The 20,646-nt window shown below is 38.3% G+C and overlaps 1 pseudogene; it reads left to right on the top strand.

Annotated features, from left to right (window-relative positions):
* LOC124880325 overlaps positions 1-20,646 on the top strand; it is a 99,019-nt pseudogene that overhangs the window by 49,057 nt on the left and 29,316 nt on the right.

Raw genomic sequence — 20,646 nt, forward strand, 5'->3', positions numbered from 1 at the left:
GGAGAAAAGTGGGGGGGGGGGGGGAATCTTCAGGCTTAACAGGTTAATAGTTGTGCTCTCTTTTTATACCTTCCTTCATCTTACGATGTGGTCATAATATTGTCAGCTCCCATCGCCCAGCAACATGAAAAATGCTACACAGAAACATACATTTTTGTTTCCGTAAACAGTGTGCTATTCCATGACATCTACATTCTCCTTTTCCACATGTGGGTTGCTTTGGGGTGAAAAAACGTTCAGACTGAAGTCGGATGGTGGTCACAATTAAATACTTGTATGAAAGACTGCCCTCCAAAAAACCGGATTTAAGCAACAAATCCAATTTGAGCATCAATACCTGCTGTGTAAACATAGCCTTTGTGTCTCAGTTAAACTCCTTCTGTGTTAATTAGTCTTCAGTCTTCCTGCTTTCCTTCTCAGCTGCTCCACATTATACCTTGATTCACCCACCTGCATCCAATGTCATCCTTGGTCCTCCATCAGTATAGCTCTCTGATTCTCATTGTTCATTGTTAGGTCCTTCTATTACACTGCCTGTTTCTCTGTTGCTCAATTTCACTACCTGTTGTTTTCTCAGTTTTTCTGCCTATGTTCCAAGACCTGTTCCTCCTGCGATTCCCTTGCAAGTTCTTCTTTCTTTATTATTAAATAACTCTGTTTGATGATATAATTACAAAAAAATCTTGCATTACAAATTGGAAGTCATGTCTACTGATATTTGTTAAAATTAAATATTTGTGTTTTCATTTTTTTTAAAACTATAACCGTAAAAGCTTCAGAAAGTCACTAATTTAGAAGATTTTTTTATTTTAAGCCTTTAGCTTGTCAAATCCAGTTTTTCATTTTGCAAGAGTGTAATGGCACAGCAAGGTGAGCAAACAGCAAAACACACCTTGCCACCAGCATGACTGCAGTATCCTGTTTTACAGTAGTGTCAAAGCTCTACCCAGGCATAAACGAAGCTGTTCTTGCGTGAAAAAAGGTTTCTCTGAGCCACACAGTAACCTCTGATACTGAGCAGGCACCGAATTGCTTCACTGAACGCCAACTTGTTCCTGAATTTACTGCAAGAGAAACGACTCAAATCATTTAGATACCAGGAAGAGGAAAGAATAAAGACACAGATTTTTACTTATGGCATTCTTGTATTATCCTAATTTACTAATGAGATAATTTAATAAATAGCAACAAGTTTCTATACCAGGGAAGACTTGCCTATTGAATGTTACTTGAATAAAAAGCATTTAACTGGTGGTAGTTTATTAAACTGATGTGTAGAGGTTTCTGTAAAGAAATGAACATTCTGGTTACAAAAAATCAGAATTGAACAGTATTTCTTTTTTATTTTTTGCTCTGTTGCATTCTCATCTGAATAAGTTCACCTCTTCTCTCATTCCCTGATTGTTTTAACTTTACAGATAATGGAATACCGATATCTGCAAACATGTTTGGTAAGCAGTTAAAGCAGGTAATGAGAAGGACTACAGTGCTGTGAATGAGTATTTATCCCTTTCGTGTTTTTAGTGTTTGTTTTTTTTTGTTTTTTTTTTTTTGTCATGAGTATGTCATTCCTAAGATAAACTGAGTAAATAAAAAACACATTTGTCCAATTATGATTTCAGCTATTAAAGGAAGTGAAAATTGCATTTTCTCTAAGGGAAAAGGCAATGTACCTCTAAATTTTATAACTGGTTGTTCCACCCTTGTCATTAAGTATTTTTGGAGAACTGGCAATCAGTCATTGCCTCATTGTAGAAAAACGTTTGACCAACTCTTCTTTGCACAATAGCTTTAATTTAGCCATACTGGGAGAGACCCAAGCATTAATGTTGTGTTCAGGATCACATTATCTCAATTGGATTTAAGTCCAGACTTTTACTAGACCACGTCAAACCCTCATTTTGGTTTTCTGCTTTTAGCCAATCAGAGCTTGACTTGCTGGTTTGGTTCAGATTTTTCAGTGCTCCTTAGCTTAAAGTCATAAACTGATGGCCTGACATTCTCCTTCAGGATTTTCTGGTAAAGAGCAAGAAGTATGGATTCATCAATTATGATAAGTCACAGAAAAACTGCCCTAGACCATCACACTACCACCTCCATGTTTAACTGTTGGTATGATTTTCATTTTCTGACATGCTATGTCAGTTTCACACCAGATGCAATGGGATGCACACCTTCCAAAAAGTTTCTCTTTTATCTTATCAGTACAGAATATTTTCCAAACAGGTTAGGGATCATTAACATGTTCTTGGTCAAATGTGAGATGGGCCTTTTTGTTCTTTTTGATCAACTGTGGTTTTGTTTTTGGAACTCTGCCATATGTGTTTTTTTTTTGTTTTTCTCCAGTATCTTTCTTATTGTTAAATCATGAACACTGTCTCTAACTGAGGCAAGTGAGGCCTACAGTGCATTGGAGGTTGTTCTAGGTTTTTTTGTGACCTCCTGGATGAATTGTCGACATGCTTTTGATGTAAATTTGGTAGGCTGTCAAACACAAAAACAAAATCTAATAGGGGGAAAATGCGTTTTACAGCACAATAAAGTCTACGCCTAACAGTACTCACTTTCAAGACTTTGCTATCACTGCAAGGTCATTTGCCACTGAGTGATCACCTCATAGCAGGAAACAAACTAAATCTCGCTATAATTTGCCCTGCTCCTCTACTACTGTGGAACGCCTATGACCTTTTGGTATAACTTAGTGACTTCAAAAGATGTGAGGATCAGCCAGTTATCGACTTAGATCTGCATTATACCATTAGGACTTCCCAAAAATTGGAAACTCCACTTTGGGACTATGTGTTGAAAATGAATAAATGCTACAAACCCCAGAGGTCTTCGTTATTGCCACGTTCAGAAGCTGTCAAGCCTTTGTCAGTCTTCAGAGTGAGACGTGTTATTAATCGTTAAAGGATCAGATCTTCTACAGGAGCCATATCCTCACACTGAATTATAATGATTGTGTAAAAAGGGGAAGATCGATCAAACTGACACCTCAATTATATGTTTGTGAGCAGATTTACTGTTATTACACCAGAGAAGAGTGATTTTACAACTTGATTGTCTTGTATGTATAAGTCATCAGGCAGTTGTATCTAGAAATAAACATGTTTTCCATTAAAGAGGACTTCTAGTTTGCTGTAAATGCAACTGATGTTAATTTCTTTGGAGATGAGTTATTGGCATATTCGCAAATCCGAGCTTTCCCAGTCCTCATTTCCACAGCTCAGCTCTGCAGCTCAGCGATCAATCACTGGCAGCTCTTCTCCTTCCTCTAGCATTCGATGTATATAGCATGTGTGTCAGCCCACATTTTGAGGAATTAGGAACTCATATTCTCTGGCCTGTCAACACACAGAAAATGTTTACTTTGCTTTTGCTTCAACACCTTGAGAAAGTGGTCAACTCTATATCACTAAATCCTGCGTCTGCAGTTTGGAAGTTTCTCTCTTGGAATTATAGTTAGTCATGAGGAGAAATCTGCATTTGGCTGTTTATTATCTTAAATGCAAGACTTAAAAAACAGCACTGGATATCTGGTTTAAGTGAAAAGTGATGAAAAATGATGCAAGGATTTGGATTGCTTGCCTGATTTCAGAGACCACTGGGGATTTCTCTGGGGAGGCTGATGAGAAGCTATGCTAAAATCTAATATAAAAACCCTCCAGTCTAACACCCATTTGCTCTGAAATTGCTGAATATGAATGAAAATCATTGTAAGATTGCATCTCCCTCAGCCACTTCCCACTTTTATTCCTTCCAAATGGTCAGCGATTTTCCTTTAAGCATGTCAAATTTGAATAAAGACATCATTCATCCTTTCGTACTTTCTTTCCAACGGCAACAGAAGGAGCTTAATGGCTGGTTAGGCAGCAGAATTTCTTAACAAGAAAAGCATCATATCTGCTTGTTGGCATAGAAGGTTGTTTTTTGTGTGAGCCATACTAAGAGCAGTTATTAATCTCCTCTGTCAATGGTAATATAGTCTGTGATAATGAAGAAATAAACAAAAATGCTTAGTCTACATATGTACCAGAAATGGGATCCATCTGATCCAATAACCACACTGGACCAAATACTGATGTCATTTTTCAATGGGATATCATGCTGAGGCCATTGATTCAACCACTGATCTAAACTCTATGGTCACTGTGCTCCCGGAGGTCATATTTAGGCTGGTTTTATTCTGGTAGGTGGAAATGTATCAGGTAATCAAGCTAATAGTTTTTTTTTTTTTAGATTTTATAGGATCAGTTGCCTTTTATTTTGTGTTTTAGACAGGAAGTGGGCTGAGAGAGAAGTGACAAATACATACAACAAAGGTTCTGAGGTTTCAAACCCCAGCTGCATCGAGAATTAATAGCATTCGTATATGGGGTACCTGTTTTAACCACACCATGCACCACCCCTATCAAATAAATGTCGATATTAGACAAAGGTAATCTGAGTAAATAAAAAAATGCAGTTTTTAAATGACAATTTTATCCTTTTAAGAGAAAAAGCTTTCCAAACCAACCTGGCCTTATCTTGCCTCTTGTCAAATTATGAAATAATTGTGATTATTGCCTGAGCAAGTGAACACAGTATTTGAGTCCCGAGCTTTGGTGCTTTAGGACCTGGTCAACTGCTGTAATTAATTAATTCTGCTCTCTAGCAAAAAAGCCTGAAGGAGAATATGTGATCATCAGCTTGTGACCTTAAGCTCAACCTGTCAAGGAAAGGCAGCAGGACAATGATGTTAAGCACAATATTAAGTCCGTCTCTAAATTGCTCAAATGAAAAAAAAAAAAAAATCAATATTTTGTAGTGGCCTAATCAAAGTCCAAACTAAAATCCAATTGAAATGCTGTGGCAGGGCCTTAAACAGACTGCTTATGCTTGAAAAGCCACCATTAGGGCTGAATTTACACAATTCTACAAAGAAGATTCATCCACATAGATGGAGCCAGGTGGGTTTGGATAACTTTTATCCCTTAAAATATATAACAGAATTTTAAAACTGCCTTCTGTATTTACTTAAGTTTTGTCTGTCTGATTCTAAAATTTATTTGCCACATTTAAGTGTAACAAAAAAGCAAAAACCAAAATAAATCTGTAAGGCGCAAATCCTTTTTCATAGGACTGTAACTCTAACTGCACCCGTGCTGTTTAGAAAAAAAATAAAAATAATGAAAACTCAAATAAACTTGTCATGTCAAGGAAATATGGTGGAAACATATCTACTATAGTGTTCACCTAAGTGGCAAGGTTAAGTATTTTCAGTTGTTTTAGACAGCTGACATTTAGGCCTGTGTGTGTAGCTTTTAGCTTTACTCCTCGGTGAGACCTTCTCCCGATCTTCTTCCTTATTCTCCAGACTGATATCTGCGTGACCTCTATCTGCTACAAATTAAATACTGACTGCTCATGACTACACACAAACCCACTTAAATGGAAAATGCTTTTGAAGCTTTAAAAAGGTAATTGTTGCGCACGATAAAACTACAGCTGAAATGCTTTAGTAATGAATTAGCCCAGTGGAAGCTGTATTTTACAAATGAGAAGCAGCAGAGGAGCTTTAAAACTGGGAAAGGTAGGTTTTCACTTGACACCACACGTGAACACAAAAATAGCCTTGTAAACTGAGTTGTGCTCACATGTGTTTAAATTGAATCATACAGGTCCTTCTCAAAATATTAGCATATTGTGATAAAGTTCATTATTTTCCATAATGTCATGATGAAAATTTAACATTCATATATTTTAGATTCATTGCACACTAACTGAAATATTTCAGGTTTTTATTGTCTTAATACGGATGATTTTGGCATACAGCTCATGAAAACCCAAAATTCCTATCTCACAAAATTAGCATATCATTAAAAGGGTCTCTAAACGAGCTATGAACCTAATCATCTGAATCGACGAGTTAACTCTAAACACCTGCAAAAGATTCCTGAGGCCTTTAAAACTCCCAGCCTGGTTCATCACTCAAAACCCCAATCATGGGTAAGACTGCCGACCTGACTGCTGTCCAGAAGGCCACTATTGACACCCTCAAGCAAGAGGGTAAGACACAGAAAGAAATTTCTGAATGAATAGGCTGTTCCCAGAGTGCTGTATCAAGGCACCTCGGTGGAAAGTCTGTGAGAAGGAAAACGTGTGGCAGAAAACACTGCACAACGAGAAGAGGTGACCGAACCCTGAGGAAGATTGTGGAGAAGGGCCAATTCCAGACCTTGGGGGACCTGCGGAAGCCGTGGACTGAGTCTGGAGTAGAAACATCCAGAGCCACCGTGCACAGGCGTGTGCAGGAAATGGGCTACAGGTGCCACATTCCCCAGGTCAAGCCACTTTTGAACCAGAAACAGCGGCAGAAGCACCTGACCTGGGCTACAGAGAAGCAGCACTGGACTGTTGCTCAGTGGTCCAAAGTACTTTTTTCGGATGAAAACAAATTCTGCATGTCATTCGGAAATCAAGGTGCCAAAGTCTGGAGGAAGACTGGGGAGAAGGAAATGCCAAAATGCCAGAAGTCCAGTGTCAAGTACCCACAGTCAGTGATGGTCTGGGGTGCCGTGTCAGCTGCTGGTGTTGGTCCATTGTGTTTTATCAAGGGCAGGGTCAATGCAGCTAGCTATCAGGAGATTTTGGAGCACTTCATGCTTCCATCTGCTGAAAAGCTTTATGGAGATGAAGATTTCATTTTTCAGCACGACCTGGCACCTGCTCACAGTGCCAAAACCACTGGTAAATGGTTTACTGACCATGGTATCACTGTGCTCAATTGGCCTGCCAACTCTCCTGACCTGAACCCCATAGAGAATCTGTGGGATATTGTGAAGAGAACGTTGAGAGACTCAAGACCCAACACTCTGGATGAGCTAAAGGCCGCTATTGAAGCATCCTGGGCCTCCATAAGACCTCAGCAGTGCCACAGGCTGATTGCCTCCATGCCACGCCGCATTGAAGCAGTCATTTCTGCAAAAGGATTCCCAACCAAGTATTGAATGCATAACTGTACATGATTATTTGAAGGTTGACGTTTTTTGTATTAAAAACACTTTTCTTTTATTGGTCGGATGAAATATGCTAATTTTGTGAGATAGGAATTTTGGGTTTTCATGAGCTGTATGCCAAAATCATCCGTATTAAGACAATAAAAGACCTGAAATATTTCAGTTAGTGTGCAATGAATCTAAAATATATGAATGTTAAATTTTCATCATGACATCATGGAAAATAATGAACTTTATCACAATATGCTAATATTTTGAGAAGGACCTGTATGTGTCAGACAGTTATTTGACATAAAGGTACATTATGATACACTTTCTTGCAGTAAGGGATGTCACTCTTATTTTCTAATGCAAAAGCTGATGTTCCAATACAATTTAATCAGCTGATTACTTTCTGTTTAAAGCTGGGAAGTATTATATTACTCAACTTATTAGACACTATTTTTATTATTTAGATTAGGATTGACATCTAAGGGTTCTGACATGGCTAAAGCTATGAAGGCAGAGGTGCCCCCAGAGATCTTTCACTAGGGGGTGAGGGGTTGGGATTTGACACCTGGGACCATTACAAATCTCGGGTGGCACACCAAAATCCAAACTAATGCCTGACTTTGAAAAAATGATGTGATGTGTTACTATTACTTTATAATAGGAACAAAAAAAAACGAGGCCATTTGTCTTTTATTTTGTTTTTAAAACTTTATATTTCAGACCAGTTAGAAATGAGCATGTAAAGTTTCACAGCCTACAAATATTTTCAATTGTTTTATCTCTTAAAAATAACAGTATTTTTTTTTCACCAAGTGAAAAACATTGCAAAAGTATTCAAAATGTATACACTATAAATAATATTCTTTATAAAAACTATTAACTAAACACTGGGTAACAATGACAAATATCAACCACACTGTTAAATGAATTCCAAAGTGCAGACCTTTAAAAGTACTGCTACATGAACAAAAGTGCAATAACAGTTGGTTAAAGGAAAAGTTATAGGTATTTGCTGATGAACAACTCAGCTTCTGTCATTAAACCTACAATTTGCCACATCTGGAGGGGGGCACTGTAGTGGCCGATGTTATTCCGGTGGGCGTCACTGTATGATGATGCCTTTGATTTCATATATTATTTTCCATCAACCAGTGAAATTAATCAGTTGGTAAATAAAAAGATCAGCCGTTTCCTCTGAATATACATCCAGACTCCACCTCAAAAAAAGAAACTGACATACAAAGCTTTTCCAGAATACACTAAGAATTTCAGTCTGTCCTATCTACTTATTACTTTGAAAATTGACACAAAAAAGCAGGAGTGATTAAAACCAAGAAAGCAATATGTCTTCAACCATAACATTTAAACTTGGCATGCATAAATTCACTTTCCACTTACAGTAGCTGTTCAATCACAATCAAAAGGCAGCAACTCAATGCATTTAGTCTAGACGTGAAAAAGCAGACCTGATGAACATCTGCTTTCCCTCCATTCTGAGTACTCAGAATGGAGGGAAAGCAGATTTAAATGACTTCAAATATGGAATGTTTCTTAGTAAAAATCTGACTGGTCTGAGCATTTCAAAAGCTTTTGATCTTCTGGAAATTTTTACACACAACCATTACTCAGGTTTACACAGAAGGGTCCAAAAAAAAAAAGAAAGCGAGCTGTGTGGAAAAAAAAAGCCTTATTGATATCAGAGGAGAATAGAAGGGATGTTCGAGGTAAGTCACCAGTAGCTAATAAACACTTGTTACAACCAAAGTACACAGAATACCCTCTCTGAAAACACCTCAAACTTTCAAGCAAATGGTCTACAGCAACAGGAGAACACAATGGGTGCCCGCACAGGGAACTGAGACTGCAATTCACACAGGTCAAAAAAACTGGGCAGTAAAACATTGGAAAAACTTTATCTGGTTCCATGAGTGTTTATGTTTTTTGCAGCACTAGTGGCCTTTATTTTTCACATTCTTCCGACACTAAGCTGACAGGAAAGGGGTGGAAGACATGCAGCGAAGGTCGCCTGGGCCAAGAGTTGAACCGTCGATGGCTGCGTCGAGGACTGAAGCCTCTGAATATGGGTAACGTTTTACCCCTGCACTATTACACTTCCACCACTGGTTCAAAGAGTCATGATTTTAATTTTAAATTGTGATATTATCATGTCGATATATGGGCCAAGATCCCTGAGGAATGTTCCCACCACCTTATTGAATCTGTGCCAGGAAGAATTAAGGCAGTTTTGAGGGCGGACGGCGATCCAAACTGGTACTAGCTGGTATGAAGTGGCTGGTGAGTTTACTTTATCAAAGTGCAGATTTGTAAGTAAGAGCAATTCTTTGTGCTGACGCTTAATATACAGGCTTTGGGTAATAAATATGAAGGTATGAGCCTTGATTTAAAAAGAAATCCTGAGTGAAGATCTGTGAGAGCTTATCTGAAGGTCAGGCCAAGGACAGACAAGAAGTGAGGTCGATCCTCAGACAAACGCCTTCACCACTGAGGAGATTAAGCCTCAGGCTCTGAGAATAAGAGTAGGGATTGAACTGCGCAGCACAACAAAATACAGCCAAGCACTGTTTTTTGTTTGTTTCTAACATCTCAAATTGGACCAGGTGTATGTAGGAGGTAAAAACAGAGTTTTGCTGTTTTGCTAAAGCTGTTTGCATGCAACCTGCCCTCCTTCCACTGTGGTGCAAATATTTGCATCAAGGGGGTGGTGGGGTAATCTCCCTCCACTGTTGCAGCATTGTATGAAAGACTTAAGGGTTTCCCCTGATCTCCCAGTTCTGCAACAGCATGTAACTACAATCAAGATCGACCCATAGGCAGAAGTGTAAAATCATCAGATGCAAGAGTAAGAGAGAACAAGGGGAGAACATTCCATTACCTTTCAACAGACCGTCTGCAAAGATGGTGGATATTAAATCACCTTATTTTCAAAAAAACACATCTCAACACAGAAACAGATTAATACCAGCCTCGCGTATTTTTCTTCCACTTGTTTTAACTTCACACAGAGAAACCGTGAAACAGCGTAATGTTCTAGGGAAAACCAAATGAACAGTTTGCCCTGGGAGACTAATAATATCATGGATCCTGAGTGCCTGTTCTCTGTGATGAGCCCTAAGAGAAGGCTTGACAAGAGAAAATGATGTGTAGTTCTCTGCTGGGATATCAGTCCGGGTCCCCCTGCAGACGATCGCTGCGGAGATATGAAGTGCACACAAACCACAGGTTCTTTTAGCTTCTCTAGAGTCCGCGAGGGAAGAGAAACTCCTAAAGCAAAGGAAATGAGTGACAGCGAGAGGCGAAAGATGCTGTTGAGAGACCCTCAAGTACTACATGTGTGCTCCATCACTCTTTCTACACATACAAACTGAAAAAAAAATCACTTAAAACCTTGACAGTTTCAATACATACTCAGTATGACGTACAGCAAATTAATTCCTAAGTTGAATTTCTGTCATTTATGAATATTTAATTCGAGAGTAAAGTTTTTCTTGCCAGGTTCTACCTGAGTTGGGAAATTGCTGATGTGGTAATGATATAAATGCCTTAATCACTACTTCATGTTTAGAAGAAAAAAATCTTACATTTAGGGTGTTTAGATGCATATGTCCTGGGAAGAAACCTTTTTCTGTGTATGTTAGAGTCATTGACCTGTAAAACACACTCTTTCAGGTCTGCCTAACTGCCACAGCTGAGATGTGTTGCAGTTCAGAAGCCGCTGCATAAGGAGTGCAATCTCAAAGTGTCACGCCCCTTTCTCCCAGGGCCTTGATTTGCAGTGATCTTGTAACAGTTGTAACCTTGTGCTTAATGGTGTGATTTGAATGTGAGTAAATGTGTACATCTAAAAGGCGAGTGTATTTTTTCAAAGTAAAAGCTGGTAGGGGTTCTCTGCCAGTTTTGTGGTTAGACAGGTAGGTCAGCCATTGCACCTTTTCTTGTTGTCGTGTTGATAAAGCTATATTTTATTTCATAGTTAGAAAGGGGTGTTTTGTTTGTTGTTTTGGCCTCAGAGACCCTGAAGTTTAAATATTCCCTGAGTATGTTTTTTGTTTTGCATTTGTTATGTACTTAGTTTGCCTTAATTGTAAAGTAAATACTTGTTTTCTACTGACATAAACTATTCAGTGTTTTTTTGTTTTACACTTTGTGCCAGACAACATATTTGTCATTTAAGAGGGTGTAACAGTGTAATTCAAATTCTTAATTGGATTTAGCCCTGGACATTTGCCGCTGGTTGTATACTTCAGTCATTGTCCTGCTGGAGGCACCCCGGTCCTTCACCCCAGTATCAGGTCTTTTGAAACCAATTAACAAGTCAAAACACAGAACTAAAGGTAAATAGAACCATACCCGGAATAAATGAACCAAAACTCAAACTAAGACAAAGACAGATCCTGAAAGTAACAGGTTGTCGTCCAGGATTGCCCTGAATTTTCCATCTATGTTTACGTCAACTCTGACCCGGCTTCCTGTCCCCCTTAACATTGATGGATGGATATAATCAGCCTGTTGACTGGTTCTGGTGCATATAAACAAATCTATAGGCAACGGTAAAATTGGTAATATTAACAACACCAATTCAGGTCAGGGCTGCACGGTGGCACAGTTGGTAGCACTGTTGCCTTGCAGCAAGAAGGTCCTGGGTTTGATTTCTGGCCAGGGGTCTTTCTGCATGGAGTCTGCATGTTCTCCCAGTGCATGCTGGGTACTCCGGCTTCCTCCCACAGTCCAAAGACATGCCTGTTAGGTTAATTGGTCAATCTAAAATTGCCCTTAGGTGTATGAATGAGTGTGTGCATGGTTGTTTGTGTGTTGACCTGCAATGGACTGGTGACCTGTCCAGGGTGTACCCTGCCTCTCGCCCATAGACTGCTGGAGATAGGCACCATGACCCACTATGGAATAAGCGGTAGAAAAGGACTGATTGACTAACAATTCAGGTCAACAACATACGTCTGCAGCTAATCCCAAATTGAGACACACTGAATAATTTAAAATGGATGATTTAGTCAATTTAAACTTATACAGAACTGCCAAGAAACAAATCAAAATCAAGCACAATATTTACACAATTAAAGAGGAAATTCTGCCTGAGCAAACTGTGTGAGAGGTAGCCTCTAAGTGAGAAAACAATTTTTGGCAATATTTTTAAAAAGCAAGCTCCTAGTGTATCCATGTCTGCATTACGAATTTACCAATTTTGCAAAAAATAAACGCAAATTTATCTATTTAACTTAAGAAATCATCCATTCCCACAGACAATGTTAATAATTTCAAATCTACAACCTATTTGGTCAGTTGTTGGGGACAGATTTACTTTACAGGCAATTTAACACCTGCTTGTAGTACTAGCGCTTTTGGAAGTGTCAAATACTGCGAAATCAGTTCCAGATTTGGGTCTAACTACAATCACAGGTGGAATCAGCTCATTTAGGTAATGACCAAAGGAGTCTCTCAGGAGTGCAAATTAGTGCAGAATCAGAAGCAAACAGACCTGTTGATTATTAGTAGCCCTGTAATTTCCAACCGACTTGTTTCTTATAGCCACCAAACCGGCCATGCAAAACAAAGTTTGCATTGGAAAAAAAAAAGCAAATTTTGTATTGCGCTACTCGAACGCTATTAGCATTTCATCTATTAAAAATCGATGTTTTAAAGCAACACTTGTCAAAACCAAGCTCCTAGTGTATCCATGTCTGCATTACGAATTTACCAAATTTGCAAAAAGTAATCGCAAATTTATCTATTTAACTTAAGAAATCCTCCATTCCCACAGACAGAGGTAACCATCTTACCTGCTGTAGATAACTCTCTTTGCTCTTTACCAAACATATCACCGTTATGATCGCATGAGAAGGGTATTGACTGTCAGGGTTGCTGTAGCGGAGGACCCTGGAATGCAGACGAGCAGGAAGCATTGGTGGTGAGTAAACAGGTTTAATAAATAAACTTACTTCAGAAGATGGTAGCAAAAAACAAACATGGACAGGCTGGCAAGACAGGCTTGGCATGAGCAAAGGACAAGACATGAATTGAGAGTGACGAAACAGAAATTCAAGGATACAAACTTATCAGGAAAACATAACGTACAGAACATGAACTAGAACACAATAAACTAGAGCACAGCCAGGAAAATAATAAACAGAAACAAGATCCAAAACGTAAACTGAAAACAAGAATAACAAGTACCCGGACAAAACCCAAACACCCTCAAATCATGACATTGAGACAGTTACTGCAAAACATAACCTTCACTTATAATTGTTCCATATTGTGTCTGTGCTGTGCAGTGTGAGCATCCATCAATCCATCTATTCATTCATGGATTGAAGGGTGGCTAATGATGTAGTTGGTATATGATTTGCGATTTTTCACTGAGCAAAGATTTAAAGAGTTTCAAAATCTAAAATATTAAACCTAATAAAACCTGCACTAAACTTCATTAAAACACAAATTGATATACAAAAAACTATTTTCATCATTTAATAAAAACACAGGATTTTCTATGATTTTGTTTTACATTTGAACCAATAGACGATGCCAATACAAAGTAAAGCTGTTGTTTATTTTATTTAGATTGGTACAAGACCATTAGAATAAAAACCTTGGAATATCAAAAGAGGCAAGCCTCTGAAGATAAATGTCGTGAGGCTTTTTCCAACGATTTAAAGTATAAAAGAAAATTAGAGTTTCTAGCAAGAAGTGTCATTATTATAGATATTTGTAAAGAATGGAACAGCTCTGAGCCCCCCAAAAATATTCACATGTATTGTACCTCATTTTATCTTAGATTTTCATTTACCACTGCAAAACCTTGGTTACGTTTTTGTTCAATATGAATAACTAAAGTAATTAATAAGTAACTAAAGTAAAATAAAGTAATTTCTACAGTGTGAACGTTAACATTAAAAACTGTAACATTTGTATTTTTAGCAACACATGAGGACCGTAGCTTCGTTACATTTACTGTTCATATTTACATTCTGTACTAAATAATGCCTGTTAAAAAGCTTGACTGGGGCATAAAGAAAGAAACCAAAGAATTTCCCCTTGAGCAAACACTTGATGACAGATTTGAACTCCAGTCGTGTTCCAGAATCAGGCTCTTGGTGGGCGGCCGTCTGTCTCAACGGGTTCAAATGAGAGGAGAATAGAGGCGGAAAAGATGCTGGTGGTTTTCAATCCCGCTTTTTCACATTTTACCACAAATACAGAGAATGTGTTCATACTTAAGCCAATTACACACCCATGACAGATTAGCAAACATTTGCATCAAACAGAAGCTCATGCTTAAAAGCTGCATTTAGAGTCAGTCATGTTCTATTAAAGCCAATTTTAGGATGAGTAAGAGCTAAAAAGAGAAAAAAAAAATCTAAAGTTTTAGCTTGGCATTATTGGCATATACAAATCTCCCAACTTGTAAATTGGGCGACATGGGAAAACCCTTGGCAATACATTAGAAGGTTGTTCAAAGCCAAAGCATCCCATCGATTTGACCCGTGTGGGTCTTGCAAGGATGAGCCATTAGTATATTCTCAGATGCTGTTTTCAGATTTGTTTGTGTAAACGAGCTCCCATGATGATAGAGTGGTAAACACATCCAGGAATTTACAGATATCAATCTTCTAGGCAGCATGGAAACGATAACCTGTCCTTGGGCATTTAGACTACTCTTTATGCTTTTCTTGAACTTTTGCTGTATTTTTGATGTTCTGATAAATCGCTTGAAATATGTTCTTCGAGTCTAAGTGGAAAAAGTAAAACAAAACATGCATTTATTTCAAGCTTTCTTACAATACCTGAAGAATGTGTGGTATTGTTTTCTGAAAAGTAGACATTAGAGCGAACTAAAGCAGAACTGACTCTAAAACTACAGAATTAACCATTAATATTTATTAAACCAGAAGCCTGTTTTGATTCATGAAGCTCTGAGGTTGTTCAGTTTGGATTTTATGGAATGTATTTCTAAAACAGTAACAGTGTGAGAAAATTACTATAATTTCTTAAGAGCTACAAAAATAACTAATAGCTTGCTTGTTGTATTTCAATATTAGTAATACTGCATATGTAGGATGACAACTTTTGTTTACTCCTGCAAACTATTCAAATATGAAGGTAAAATAAAGGTGCTGAGAGATTCGTTTAAATGTCTAAAATAGTATGCATAAAGCAAGCAAATGGTACACAAAGCATTGTGAGATCCTGGAGGGGTAGACATTGTACATTCTTATGAATTGTGCAACTAAATGGATTTTTCTCCTCACAGATTTCTTCGGCTTTTGCTTTTATTGTCACACTTAAATGATCCAGACAATCAAATTTTTATGTCAAACTGAGATCACCTCAGTAAATACTAAATGCTGTTTTCAAGTGGTGATTTTATTAGGCTTAGATCTGCAGAGATGTTCGGACATTTCCACTAAGGATTTTCTGGTAGAGATAAGGATTCACGGGTTCATCAATAACAGCAAAAACTGCTTTTTGAGATCTTAGAACCTTCTTCATGTTGTTAGACAGGTTCTGTTTAAGTGATTTCAGGATTCTACAGGTGTGGCAGTAATCAGTCCAGCTGTGGGAAGTAAAAATGAACTCAGGTTTTTGAAACAATATGCTTAATCACAGTTCACTCATTAAATACTCAAGGGGTGATTGTTTTTTGAATTGGGCCAGATTATTTCAGATTGCTTAGTTCTAATAATAAATAAAATGAATTCGGTACAAATTCTGTTTCACAGCTCTGTACTGAACATATTGAATAAATGTTTTTGTTCTTTGATTTGAATTTTAAAAACCTACATTCATTGCGGTTTCTGGGGCTACTTTTGTTTTTGGAGTAGAATGATTTGCAATAAATTGGTATGCGTGGTGTATTTTCCCTTCAAAAACCTGCAAAACACGTTTGTGTCATTGCCAAAACTTTAATTTCATCTGAAAATCTGTGTATTTTAGTGGTTAAATAACATCATGAGAATGTTTTAGGGAAACCAAGTAGAACACTCCGTCAGACCATATGCAGTATGTGAAAATGCAAACCGTTTTAATTTCACTCACTGTAGAAAGCCTGTTTATTTGTCTGCATCTCTCCACACTCTGCTAGATTTTGAAACTGAAGGCTGGATAACAAGGTGAAACAACACCAACTGGATTGCAGCGTGGTACCTAACAAACCTGTGAATAACAGGAGTCAAGAGATTGCATTTTAATTTCCATTTTGTTCTCATTACACTTACTTGGTGTATCTTTGATATACAGAGAGACTTGTTATAGACAGCTTCAGATGTTTGTCTAAGTAATTTTCAAGCCAATTTTCAAAAACAGTTGGCATCCATCAGCTTCCTAACAATGTTCTTTGGCATTGCAAAGTCATTTACAACTATCTGGGAGCTGAAAAAAACAACAGCAAATGTTTGTGTTACATTCTGTTTTCAGACTGAGCATCTGGAGTTCCTTTTGGGCATCCAAAAACAAATATTATGACCGTTCCAGAGTTTCTGCAGGTTTCACAGAGCCAATTTACTTTGTCTAGTTCTGGTTGAGGATTATCCTGCATGTGACATACAGTGGTTTAAGTATTCATACCCAGTTAATTTTTTCAAACTTTGTCACACCATAACCACAAATTTTATTTTATTATATTGGGATTTTATGTGATGAAACAACAATAAATAGCAAATAACTGTGGAGCAGAAAGAAAATTATACATGCTTCTTAAAAATATTTCAGAAATAAAAATCTGAAAGTTGTGGCGTGCGTATGGATTCAACCCCCTTTACTCTGATACCCTTGTACAAAATTCAGCGTCATAGGCTGCCTTCAGAAATCACCTAAATGAGTAAACAAAGCCATTAAAAGTCCAATTAGTAGAAAAGAAACAAAGATCCCAATGTGAACAATTAGAAAGACACAATCAATAACATTTAAAACCTGTAAAGACTACTGTTGCAATAAAGGGCTGAAATGTAACTCAAATTGATAAGGGAGTGTTCAGAAAATACAGGAAAGGTGGTCATAATTGATGGGAAGATAGAAGGAACTAAATATGAGGCAATCCTGGACAAAAAAACTGTTAGAAGCTGGAAAAGACTTTAGACTTTGGTGGAGTTTCAGCTTTCAGCAGGACAACAATTCTAAACATTCAACCAGAACTACATGGTTTGGTTTAGATCAAAACATATAAATGTGTTAGAATGGTTCATTTAAAGTCCCAACATAATCTAGTTGAAAGTCTGTGGCAAGACATGAAACATGGTGTTAACAGATCTTCTCCATCCAGTGTGACTTAGCATGGGGTGTTTTGTAAAGAAGAATGGGTAAAAGGCTAGAAGAGACATAACCCAAAGACTAAAAGCTGTAATAGCAGCAAGGTGCTGGTTCTACAAGGTAACAACTCACTGGTGCTAAATTGAAAGAATATTTTTATGCTTCTTTCTCTTCCATACAATTAAGTATAATTGTTTTTCTTGTGTACAAATGAATAATAAATGAATAAGGCAGTCATCCATTTTCGGGGATTTTGGGATGTGTTGCAGTCTTTACTCATAAGATGTTTTGTTTTCTTAACCCTCCTGTGTTAAAACCCCCCGAAAATTCATTAAATGCTTTTTTTTTACTTGAAATTGTATGACTTTTCCTAGATTGGCCCCAACAATAGAAAAAGTGAAATGTTGCTTTTATTCCCATTTCCATAAAAGGTGTACAAAAAAGGTACAAAGGTGGTCTTGGGTCAAAATGACCCGTGAGACAAATAGAGTTGAAATCAATGTCACAGAGTTATTTACAAACAACAGAATGTTACAATGTTTTAGTTGTGTCTGAGATCAATCAGTAGCAGAAGTAAACAAGGAAAATCAGGTGGTGTTCTCGCAGGCTTCAGAAGACCACATGTTTATTTCCAGAGGTTATAAAGGTGCTTCAGATAACAGGACCCCGAATTCTGTCTGTGCTGAAGCCATGACTGTGCGTTATACTGCTGAAGATGCTGTAGAGCTGATTTTCTCATATGTCCAGCAAGACAACTCTGATTCAGAAGAGGAAGTGCAGGATGTATCCGAAGAAGAAGATGGGGAGGAATACAACCCAGAGCATGATGAATCATCTTCAGAAGAAGAAGAAAACCCTGAAGCTGAAAGAGAGACTTTCCTTTCAAAAAATGGCAAAATAATATGGTCCTCAGCAGCATACGGCAGGCATGCAGAACAAAACATCATAAAGATGACCCCAGGACCCACAAGGTATGCCGTTTCTCATGCCCATGATATTCTCTCTACATTCTACCTGTTTATCACACCAGCAATAGAAAAAATAATCCTGGGGATGACAAATATGGAGACAGCTGGAAAAAGCTGGAAAAAGATGGATGAGATTGACCTACAGGCCTACTTAGGGCTGCTAATCTTAGCAAGTGTATACAGGTCCCGAGGTGAGGCTGCAGCTAGTCTATGGGATGCTGAGAGTGGAAGGCCAATTTTCCGAGCCACAATGCCACTCAAAGTCTTTCACACCTACGATTTGATGACCGTGAGTCAAGACCAGCAAGACGTGTGACAGACAAACTTGCAGCCATAAGAGAGGTATGGGACAAGTGGGTGGAGCAGCTGCCCTACCCCTACAATCCAGGGCCTGACGTAACAGTGAATGAGCAACTGGTCCCATTTAGAGGTAATCTGTTTTCATATTTGTAATAAAAGTGATTTTCACTATTGATTACTTTGACTGTTTTCTGTGACTGATACTAATCAATGATGCTAATGTCTTTTGTCCAAAGGTTGTTGTCCTTTCCGGCAGCATATGCCCAGCAAGCCAGCAAAATATGGGATCAAGTCATGGGTGGCTTGCGATGCCAAATCAAGCTATGCTTGGAAAATGCAAGTCTATACTGGGAAGCTGACCAGTGGATGCCCAGAGAAGAACCAGGGGATGCGAGTTGTGCTTGATGTGACAGAGGGACTGAGGGGTCACAATGTGACATGTGACAATTTCTCCACCTCTTATGAACTCGGACAGCAGCTCCTGAAGAGGAAGATCACCATGGTTGGTACAGTTCGAAAGAATAAGCCTGAGCTACCACCTGCACTGCTTGCGTCAAAGGAGAGAGAGGTCTTCTCCTCAAAGTTTACCTTCACGCCCAACACCACTCTAGTTTTCTACCTCCCAAAGAAAAACAAGAATGTAGTTCTTCTGAGCACACTGCACACAGACGGTGACATTAGCGATCGTGAGGACAGGAAGCCAATCATCATCCTAGACTACAACCGCAACAAAGGAGGTGTGGACAACCTGGATAAGCTGATTGGAACATATAGCTGCTGAAGAAGGACTGCCCGCTGGCCCCTGGTCATCTTCCACAACATCATTGATGTTTCCTCCTACAATGCTTTTGTGATTTGGAGAGAGATCAACCCAACCTGGATGTTGCATAAGCAGAACAAGAGGAGGTTGTTCCTGGAGCAGCTAGGAAAGGTCATATTTTGTTTATTGTACATTGTCTTAAATTGTTCACTGGAGAAAAAAAATGAAACTGAGTCATTGGGATGAATAAAAATGTATTTAAAACTCCTTTTTGCATATTTTCTTTCTTTTCTTAAGCTATAGAAATTCAAGTGAAGAGGGAAAACTCAAGTATTCACACATTTTGAGCTGAATGACAATATGCAAGATGAAATTTGGTCTTTAAAATTCAATTAAGCTGCTTATATTGGGGGTTTAGTGAAGACGGGTCATTTGACCCGGAGGACCCAGGGTGTATACAGAAAATGAGGACAACAGGAGTCAAGTATCAAAAAGTACCAAAAAGACCAATACTTGCAGTGAAAACAGAGACATACCCCACAAGGTTATAGTCTTGCAATGCAGCTCAACTTATTGGCAATGCAAACAAGGCCCAAAGTGATGTCTAAGGGAAAAACTTTCACTTTAATTATATACCCTTGCTCCCATTTGCCTACCTAGTCCTCCGTGAATTACCGTAAAAAGAGCACTCGTACAGAAATTTACCCCCTTGAGAGGGGTTGCTGATACAACGACACACTTCTGAAACCTAGAAGTCTTGATCATTCAGCAGCTTTATCGGCAAAGAGATTTTCATGAAAGGTTGCAAACTTCACAGTTAAGTTTCTAAAAACTACCAATCCCAGTTTTTAACAAAGTTCCTCATGGATTTGAGAGGAAAATACTTGCCAACCACACAACATGTGCAGAGTTTAATGAAAATGCTTGCAAGCTCCTGAAAAGACAAGGTGCTGATTGCCGTGTCGTAACTTGTCACCTTTTAGGAGAGGAACATTTTTAAAGTCTCGCTTTGGCTCCCACGTGAGATAACAAAAAAGTAGCTTTCTCCTAATTCTCAACATTAGGATTGCTTGTTTTCCTTTTTTTTCTTCTTTCTTTGGGTGACTCCTGCTTTATCACCCAAAACCAATCATGCTGTGACCTGATAAAAGAATATAATTAGAAACTAGAAAATAACACTCCTGCTCAGAGTGTGAAACGACTGTGGAGGGTTCTTTTTAGAAGAAAACAGGTCTGTTTTTTTCTCTGTAAGTGAAGTGTGTCATATTTAGTTGAAGATGGTTTTAAGCTCCTGTCCAGGGTGTACCCCGCCTCTCGCCCATAGACTGCTGGAGATAGGCACCAGCTCCCC

The sequence above is a fragment of the Girardinichthys multiradiatus genome, chromosome 14 (assembly GCF_021462225.1).
Source record: "Girardinichthys multiradiatus isolate DD_20200921_A chromosome 14, DD_fGirMul_XY1, whole genome shotgun sequence".
Taxonomy (NCBI): domain Eukaryota; kingdom Metazoa; phylum Chordata; class Actinopteri; order Cyprinodontiformes; family Goodeidae; genus Girardinichthys; species Girardinichthys multiradiatus.